Source organism: Podarcis erhardii (genome assembly GCF_964252035.2).
Source record: "Podarcis erhardii genome assembly, chromosome: 8".
Classification (NCBI taxonomy): Eukaryota; Metazoa; Chordata; class Lepidosauria; order Squamata; family Lacertidae; genus Podarcis; species Podarcis erhardii.
The window spans coordinates 41,612,161-41,622,475 of NC_138499.1; the positions used below are offsets into that span (position 1 = coordinate 41,612,161).

Consider the following 10,315-nt stretch of genomic DNA (forward strand, 5'->3'; position numbering starts at 1 on the left):
GAGTAGGAACCGTATCATATGATCTGGTTTTCAGAAAGATTGCCTTGAGTTGCGGTTGCGGTTTGAACTTCTCTCTGTTCCTTCGTTGTACGGGTGAAAATTTTGAAACTTAATAAATAGAAGAGGCAATTTGGAAAAGCCAGATTAAAGCAGCAGAAGAGCCATCATTATCCTTAAATCATGGGGTAACCTTTGGGCAGGAACGATAGGAATATATTTTTCGATCAGAAACATCCACAATCCCCTCTTAGTCGAAGAGCAAAGGAACTCTCTGTTCTTCTCTCCCCTGCAGTCTCCTCTCCGTCCTGCTCTCGCTCTTGCTCTCGCTCTCCTTGCCTGCCTATCATCTTGCTCTAATTGTTTCCAGATTTGTGTGGGAGGTCAGGGCCCGGGAGTGCTGCTTCATGCCAAGTTTATAAACAGAGCAGTGTTTCCAGATGGCCACTGGCTCCAGCCTGGCTAGCAGGTTGATTGGGACCAGAATAACAACAGGTGGAGGACAGACAATGAATTCCTTGACACTTATTTTACTCCCTTTGCTTCCCTGCTCCCCCCACCCCACCCCATTCAGCAGCCACCACAGTTATTACCAGGCTCACCAGCAGACCCAAATATATTTCAGCCCAGGGAAGGGATGGAACGCACCAGAGGCAAACAAGTGACTTCCTCATCTCGAGAAAAGAGAAGGGCATGGGGTGAAGTCTGCCTTATTTTACTGCCACAGGCTACTTATTGCTGCTGTTCATTAGAGTTGCCTGCTCAGCTTTGCAAAAGTGGTGGTGGGGTGGCTCTTAAAGGTAAAGTAAATGAGAACTGGCATACAAGTATATATATATATCATTATTTTTACTGCATACCTCAGGTGCATGAGTTCTTTTTCTGTCCACCAAGGACCCCACAGTCCACTCTTTAGTTTCCCAGCTGTTGTTAGATAAGATGGATTTTAAAGCAATATATATTTTTAAAATGTTTTCTGTACCCCATTATTGTTTCAGACTGTGTAGGCACATAAAGATGTGTTTTTTTGTGCACCATATTGCAGCCCAACAAATGGTGCCACTTTCAGACCATAAAACATAATGGGATGGTGTCCCACACAAACAGAAAAATAAATCTCTTCAAGTAACTGAAGCAACTTCCTCCTTCACTGCTACCGTGGCAAAAATCCTAATCCAGCATTTCTAGCTTTAAAGAAGTTCAGACAGGGAGAGAATGTTACGTCCATTTCCTAATTTCTAATTGTAGACATTTCCTATAGTCCTGTGTGTACCAGTGGTGCACTGCAATCACTTTACTAAACTGGAGAAACACTGCCTCTGTACTGCTTTACTCAAACTGGGAGCATTTCACTTATTTTCTCTTGCTGAACAGGAGCAGTTTGAAACATATGCCACAAGGAGGAAGCTACTAATTAATGGTACAGTAGCCCTGAAAACTTTAAATAGTACTTTTACAATCCTCACTGGGCAGTCTGGCGTTGCAATTACATTGCAAGTGAACAATTATTTTAAAAAACTAGCCTGAAAAAAATATTCAAAAAAACACTAGAATAGTGTCATCTGGATTCTTCATTTAAAAAGAGTGAATAATAGATGACAATTCCAGACTAAAGAGCTATAATACGAAAGCATCAAGTCTTTGCCTGTCAAGCTATCATATAAAAGCTAATGGAGAATTGCTAAATTTCACCCTAGTAACAATGAAGCACATCGACTATTCACTGTAATTCTGTATCTATGTTAGAAGTACATGAATGGCAACTTGATTTCTAAACTAAATGTTAAAAGAAACCAAACCATTAAACATATAGATTCGTAATCCATCTGTCTGCTTGACATGTTTGTTTCTTTTCCTTCCGCTAAATATTTATTTAATATGCTGCATAGACACCTGGGAATGCTGCTGTTATTGTTAAATTCGGGGGGGGCAGTTCAAAATGTGTCCATTTTTGATAGCATCCCTTTCCCAGGGTTTGTACAAATTCATCCCAAAATGTGTTTAGAAATGAACTACATAGCTGACTTCTAATGTTCCTGCAAGTAGCCAGCTATGCTTCTCCTCAAATAACTTCTGAAACACCTCAAACCAAAATGAAGTTATTTTTCCCTTTCAAAATCTTGGCAGGAGGGTGAAAAGACTTGTGTGGAGGAGGTGAGAAATACCATTTCCAAATGCTGAAAAAGCCAAGTAAACTGTCTGTGGTAACAACCCAAAGTCAATGACAGTACATTATTTATTACACTCATTCAAAACCATTGCTATACAAAGTTGATGATAAAGAAGTTGAAGCATAGATACTGCAAATATTCTTGCAAATATAAACCTTAACTTCACAATTGGATTGGTTGAGGCTTTGTTCCTAGGATATAGCAAAGGCTACACATCCCTGTGGTAAGAACACTAGGGTTTATTATACTACCTAGGAATTTCTCAATTTCGCCAAATTATTGTCATTTGATAACTTTTATTTCTTAATGCCATTTTTAAAATGTTACTATACATGATTCCTGCATTGCAGGGGGCTGAATTAGATGACATTTTTGTTCCCTTCCAATTCACTAATTCTCTTATTCTATTATTATTACTCTCTGTGTTCCACAGACATCATGCAGTGCAATAACCTGTGATTTTTTTTTCCAACCACAGACTACCAGATTGGAGCTACATGTTTCTTGGTTCTCACTGTTATCATGGTTTCTAAATACCGACTAGAAAGCAAAACTCGTTCTATGTCAACGTTCTGTACTGCAAAGTCTTTCACTCAAAAAAGAGAAACAGGCTTCTTTGTAATTATTTGCATTTGGTTGTGTTGTGCATTCTTGAATTGATTTCCCACAGTTATGGTATTTCAACATTCACAAAATGATAAGAGTACAGCATTGTTTCTGCTGAAATCCAAACTTTACTTTTAAAAAGTAGCAAAGGGATACCTAGTAAATGAAGAAATCAGCCATATATGCATGGGACAAGGAGCTTCACTGCAAACTGAAGTCTAGACCTTTTCAATTCCCTTGGGGGGGTCTATTTGTTAGTATCCTGCCTGATTCTTTCTGGCTTCACTTGCTTCTGTGCAAGGCCACAATAAGCAAATGTGCCATATCAGGGACTCGAGTTTTCCAGGTGCAAATAAGCTATTATGAGCGACAATCTTCATGCCCCCTTGTATGCATCTTCGGTAGGGGGTCCCACGCAATATAGTCTCAACAATATAGAAAGCCCCCCATGCTATGCCTCTGGTTACAGCTCATCAGTGAAGCTCAGAGTTCTGCTCAGTGAGCAAGGGAGACAGTGAGTTGGCTATCCATCCATGCTAGTCCTCCTAGGCAACTCTTCCGAAGGGGCGAGAACCATCTCCTTATCTTAACTGATACATGCCTTTCATGTTCCCTCAATAAAGTTGTGGCGTGTTTAACCTATTATTCATATCCCTCTACAATATGTGTTCCTCAGAATAGCAGAGCTTGTGTTGATAGGTGTCTTGGTGCAGACCTGCAGAAGCTGAGGCATCTTGAAATCAAAGAAACTCTCATTTAAAATCAGTCTCTGTATTAATAGAGTTCCATTTCTTCCATTAAAGCTATTTCTGCAAGCAAGATCAATGGGGAGATATTTATAGAGTTCAGTAGAAGCCACTGCTACGTTTTCTTTGTAGTAATGTGGTAGCAAGAGGCTGATATCTTAACTCTAAATGGTAAAAAAAGAGAGCCATATTAAGCTGAGGATTTGAAATGTATGGGTTTTGACCGCAACAACATAGAAAATGTCCACATTTCAGCCGCTGGTCAAATGTGTCTGAGGTTTTCATCCAGATGATCTTTCCTTATATAGCGATAAGAGTTCCAACCTCACCACCTCTAGTTACAGTATTTCCAGAAATCAAACTCCTGTTGCATCATAACACCACACTTTACAATTCCACATCTGAATCCACTGGAATAAGGAAACAGAATCTGCCTCAGCTAAAGGGATTTATTACTTTCTGATTCGACAGTAAACTTGTGGTATTTTTCTTCCGTTCTCCTCACCTAGTTGTACTTTACAGCATTCTTTGCTTACTCAGCATATTACTTAATGCCTGCAATTCCAATTCTCCCCCCCCCCCATTTTTGTGGTTTCCTTTCCCTATGTTTTTGTTCTTCTAGTGGTTCTCTCAATTTCTTTGTTTTAGTTCGTGCTTATTCTAAAATGTACCATGGTTTATTTTAGGATATTTATATTTGGAACGGAATTATAGTCTGAAAATTTATGCAATAAGTACATATTTTGGTTGGAGAAATATTATCCTGTCTGTTTTGTTTTGTTTCAAAATACTGTTTACAGTTGACAAGTTGTAATTCAATTACTCTGCTGCTAAACAGGCAAAAACAAAAACAAAAAAAAACCAACAATGAAAGTTATGGAGACTTACAGCTCAATCCTATGAATGTCTACTCAGAAGTAAGCACCATTCCTAATAGCTGCATCAAAAATCTGAATTTGTATGCAGAGCAGTTATAATACATCTGCACACTTTCACACAACCATTTCATCACAATTCTGGTGTGATTTATTTATTGGTTGGTTGGTTGGTTGGTTGGTTGGTTGGTTGGTTGAATTTATATACCGCCCTATACCTGCAGGACTCAGGGCAGTTCACAGAATAAAATCAAAATGTAAAACCACAAAATACATAATCAAAATTACAGCAACACCCAATGACACCCCCTTCCCGCAAAAAACACATTTTAAAAGGGCATAGGATATCAGTCGAATCAACCAAAGCCCTGGTTAAAAAGGAACGTGTACCTTTATGGTACAGAATCTCTTCCAAAGAATAACTATGTTTATAAAGTTTATAAACACCTGTACCATGCAACTAAATAAGGTTTTTCAATCCAAAATAAATTGGCTCATTTCAGGACTGGAGACTTACCTTCAGCAAAGTCAATTTGCATGGCTGTAAGCCACAAAATTTATGCAAATGCTTCCCGTTTTTGTACACTCTGAAACCCATGTTTAAACATTTAACTGACTGGAGGTCTTAAACCAAATTCTGATAGTAGTTTCATATGTTTCCAAATCAATGGCTCCATGGTGTCTGCGATGTCATAGTACTTCCATATCATGTGTCTGGAAGAGGAATTATATATCTGTTCTTGAACGGCTGACACAACCTTTTCAGAAGTCCTGCTCTTCTATTAATATAAGTCTTTATGGAATAATCACTATTGCCTGTCTCTCTACTATTCTTGTCTTACCCTTTTCCTGTTTGGTATTTTATGTTACATGCATTATATCAATTTCGAGTTGCATACCTATTCAAGGAAAGGGGGCTGCAAATGGCTTTTTTCCAGATTTTCTGCAAGTATAATCCATTTGGAGAGGGGGAAATCAGGTAAGGCAAGAATTTGTGGCTAAAGCGTGGTTTTGCATAAACCTACTGTTTAAGTTTGGATATATGTTATTAATCTAACTGCACAGAAATAAATAGTCTGCAATTTATGAGGAAAATGCATTCTTACTCTATATTCAGACCCCCAAGATTGTGTGGGCTAAAGTAGAAAACCTATCAAGAAAAAGAAAGGAAAGGAAAATTACATCTGTAAATCAATCCATACTATGTTGTTTCAGTTGTGTAAATCTTCAAGTAATCCCACATGTAAATTAGGAGTCAAATAATTACTTTTTTTGTTGTTGCTTCAGAGGTACCATTCTGCTTAGAAAAGCATATTGGCTGGAAAGTACTGATGACAATTTTAAAGATACTCCCAGAGAGGAATGTGTTCTGATAAATCATTAGGCTTAGATGCTTATCTAATCCGTTTTTAAAGCAAATATAGTATATCACTTTTGCCCTTTAAGGTAATTATCTCATCCTATGATCCATTCAAAGCATCTTGTCATATGAACAGCCGGTTTGAATGGTACATACACAGATTAGCTCTAAATAATTTTACAGACTCTAACAGGAAATCCAACATATTTCCTAATTATCTGTGCTTTTATCTGTAGCATTTTTCTCATTCATCTTCTTGCTGCTCAGCTTTTCTTCTTTCTTTTTGGCTCTGTATGCAGTAGAAGGTAGATATCTGGCAGGGGTGAATATTTTACCGAAGCATTCTTTTACTTTTATGGCATTGTCTGTATTGTAAATAAAAATATGCCCTTTTCCCTTATGGGGTATCCAAGAGCCCATATAGAGTCCTTACATAGGTTCCCTATTGGTAGGAGAAAATAACAGAGGCCAACCAGAGAATATTGAGAAGCAAAGCAGCTAGTAAGCTTGATCTTTATTGATCTGTTGCAACAGGGTACTCCCCTCATGCAGGAGAGGAAGAGGACCCCCAAAAATGCTGTGCAAGGGCTTATAAAGACTTTGAAATTCCCATCCTCTAGATCAAGACCACCCCCAGAAACATTATGCATTCATTACAGAAAGGGTGTAACCTAAGACCACCCCTCAGATAAGGCGGTCTAAAACAGAACATTTGCATGTTGTTTTCTCCTGTCACTTTGTTTATTTCCTGTCTGGCAGGTTACTTGATTGGATTTCTTGGGGAGCCTGGGCAGTCTTTTGTAATGATAAGGCTCACACCCTTATTCAAACACAGATTAAGACAGGATTTCTGAAGGAAGAGACAATGGGGAGGCTTTTCCATTTTGACCATGCAGAGAAACATTTGCTCAGTTTAGGAATCAAAATGGTTCCAGGTTGGCTTTCCTGTGCTGATCTATGTACGTGTGGTAATGAACGTTGCCATATATCTAAGACCATAAAATTCCTATCACATCTGCTTTGACAGAGCCAATCCCATTTGGGGTAGTTTAAATCCAGTGGGCGTGCACACACACACTCAACACACAAAAAGGTGTTTGGTACTGTCAAAGCTGTCTGCGCTGCTGTATACTGTTTATTCAGTGGGCATACAAGCACAGGTCTGTAGGCAGCCTTTTCAGGTTCATAAGAATATTTGTGTTAGTGCCCTGTGTTTTGTATCTAGGGATAGTGAATTAACTGCATACTTCTCCTTTAAGAAAAACCTAGCCACCGTTCACCTCCCTCCAACTAGGGGCCAGACTAGATGGGATACCATTATTTTCTTAGAGTAAATAACAGGTGCAGGGGACCCTGGTAGCACCCATTAACCCTTTTGTCACAAGGCAAATAGGAGGCCCAGGGACCTAATCCACAGGTGCTACTTTCTCTTTGAAAATCACACAATAGATGACTGTGTAAATGTTGCCACTTCTGGTTTGGCCCGTGGAGAAACGGGGCACCAGCAACGCTTTTCTAGCATGCTACTAGGGTGCTGTATATCGTTCTATCCAATAAAATGGTTACGCTGTGGAGCATTGAGCAAGATTCAACAAACAATACAAATGTGGAGACTAGAAGAGCTAGAACAAGTGCTCAGAGACTGAACAAGTCTTCAGCTGTTGAAAAGAGAAGGTAATTCAGAGACAGAGGTGCTTAAACCATGTGGGCTAAAAGGCCACACACCCATCATATTAATTCGTATACACAAGTCTTATTCACATCTTTTTCATGTAGGAGGCACTCATGTGTAGACCAAGGAGCAAGGCTGTGCTGCTGGCCCTGCCCTTGCCATCATATGACCACTTTAGCCCCACCACGACATCCATGTGGTGATCATGGACCTCTGAAGAGGAGACTTTGCTGCTCCTCACAATCAAGATGCCTGAGCAAACAGGGGTCCTGGTTGCATGTAGAGGTTTCTCTTCAGACACCCACACTCAGCATTTTACACATCAGTGTCCTCCACGCAGCATTGCAGGACCCTCTGGAACAAGTGTGCTTTTCTTGATGAGGACAAAACAATGTTTTCCTCACATCCCTGTTAGCCCCACCAGCTCTTCTAAGTGCAAGAGTCTAACTACTGCTCCACTTACTGCAAGATGGTCCTCCCACCAAGTCACGAATGGTTATCTGTAGGGCAGCTCTGCGATAAATGTCCACCACCCAGTTTGAGAGCTGTAAGAGGTGGAATAGCAACACTCAATTCAAGAATCCTGAGACAGTTGCTGATTGAAGGCCTCTGAATGCCCCTCCCAATGAGCCTTGTCTCTTAGACCCCCTGCAATAGTGCAAGGGCCTCTATGATAAGTTCTCATCTACCCACTAGGAAGAGGTTCCTAGAAGGAATGGAGCAGCAGGAACTCTCTTGTACTTCATGAAGCCAGACAACCGAGTTGCTGATCTCCTCCTTCCAGGCATCCAATAGGAAATGGGGGCTTGCTTGCAGAGACTCCTGTCACAATACTGAGACACTGTTCAACATAAATGAATCACTGTTAATTTAATACAATTAAATTAAATCATTTAATTAAAAATTAATTAGAAGTGTCTTCTTTTATTTAAGCATTCCTTTTTCAAAAGGGGTTCAATTATTTTGTTTATATTCATTATTTTTAAAGACAAAATTTCTATAGAGTTCTTTTTATGCAAACCCTTCCTCTTTTTTTAGTATACCTATTAAGTGATGCAGAGTACATAAAAAGCAGTGTGCAAACTAACAGCAGAATCCTGTTCACGTCTTATCAGAAAAAGCCCCAGTGAATTCACTGAGTGGGTATAGACAGGATTGCTGATTTAAAATGACATTTCACCAGTCAGGCAGCAATGCTCATAAACCTTTAGCAAGTTGTGGTCCAAATAACACTTTTAATGCATCCTTTTGCATTTGAGAAACCTTAGATGGGATTTGAAAGGCGAGCAAAGGAAACAGGTACATTGGAAAAACAAGATTCCTGAATGCCTGTGTGGGTCTCAAGATTTGTGGTGTGGGGCTCCATACAGCAGTCAATATGCCATATCCTCCAGCTCTCAACACCAGCCTAAACATGTTCCGACTAAACTTATGTTGTATCATTATCTTTAATACGGTAGGATTAAAATTGAAAGGCCCGCTGAGTGTTTTAAAAATTTGACCCATTTCATTTTAGTGATTATGAAGTGTAATATGAAACCCCTATCACAATTTCTCTCTTCTACCCACAGCTCCTCTGTTTCATTTATATGCCTTCCCCTTTAATTAACTATGAAATAAGATGTCAGCTTCTCATTCCATGCAAACTTCTCATTCTGCTATTAAAAACCTCATATATTGTTAGCAAATAAATAACTCAAAGATTCAGTTAGGAAATCGGTCCATACAGATTAAAACAACCATATCCTCTGGATGTAGAAAAGAAATTAAGAATCCCCTGAGTTCCAGTTGGCACCAGGATGCACAAGTTATTTGCCGTTCAGTAAAACAAAGCTTCCATCTATAATCTTTTTATTCTGTTTTCAGATAATATAAATGGAGGGTTGGAGGGATTTATTTTTTTAAAATCAGAACAGATGAGTTTGGCGGATCTTTTTGTTCTTTTAGATTTTTACTGTTTAAATGGTACATACAATAAACACATACGTACCCTTCTTGTGGGTTAAAGCATCTTCCTATACATTAAAAAGAGGCACTGAGAACTTTAGCAGAGACAAACCGTTTGTTTTTCATTTGGTTCGGGATAATGAATGATAATAATAAAAATGATAATAAAAAGGAACAAATAAACACAAAAGTGCCACTTTTTCCCACTCCAGCCTCTTGAAAGAAAGAAAGAAAGAAAGAAAGAAAGAAAGAAAGAAAGAAAGAAACCACTATAGTAATACGCAGGCTTTTAGCTATTTAGGTGAAAAGCAAAGCTTCTGTTTTTCTAAGGCACTATTTTGACCTCAAGTAGATAAAGCACATTAAACAACAAACATTCTGCAAAGAGTTACTGTGTTCTTCCCCCCATCGACTCTGTTTACATTAGGAAATCTACCCAGGGACTGAGGGGAAGGGGAAGGCGGGAAAGCTGCCTTTCATCGGCTGCTCTCAGTTCCACTGGCTCCAGTTAAAGCTGGCCCCTGTTTCTCGGTAAGCTTACTCCACTCCAGATGTGCCTCGGCTCCAGAGTGGCTGCCATGTACAGTAAATCGGCATCTGAGGGCTCGTCAATCTGTGGAGTAGAGCAATTGTGGTCTCGCCAGGCCGCCCCATTGGCACAAACAGAAAGTTGTGCTGCTAACTGGTGAAGGAGCGCGCGGGGGGGGGGGGGCGGCAGGGAGAGGAGCAGGCAGGAAGGACTGGGTCGCCGGCAGTGTGTGAGAGGTGAGGGGTTAGTGCCCGACCGAAGACGGGGAGGGCTCCTGGGGAGGTGGTCCTCCTTAATGCATTTGCAAAATTACTCGTAAATGTTTTACGCATTAGAAGCAAAGGGGAATGCTATATAGCGTTTGGAATTGTTGGCCGTCTATAGGTCCCTGTGGAGACGCTGGTTTAGTACG

At 39.8% G+C, this 10,315-nt stretch overlaps 1 long non-coding RNA gene across 2 annotated transcripts in view; it reads right to left on the reverse strand.

Annotated features, from left to right (window-relative positions):
* The window catches only part of LOC309349143, a 57,770-nt gene extending 47,736 nt beyond the window's left edge, over positions 1 to 10,034 (reverse strand). Inside the window, exons 1-3 of one of the 2 annotated variants that reach the window (XR_014159759.1) lie at positions 9,916 to 10,034; positions 7,891 to 8,268; positions 5,502 to 5,545 (exon numbers count right to left, since the gene is read on the reverse strand). This is a non-coding gene — a long non-coding RNA (uncharacterized lncRNA). The remainder of the gene's footprint in view (positions 1 to 5,501; positions 5,546 to 7,890; positions 8,269 to 9,915) is intronic. The other variant, XR_014159760.1, reaches the window with a different exon arrangement.
* Between the last annotated feature and the right edge of the window lie 281 nt (positions 10,035 to 10,315).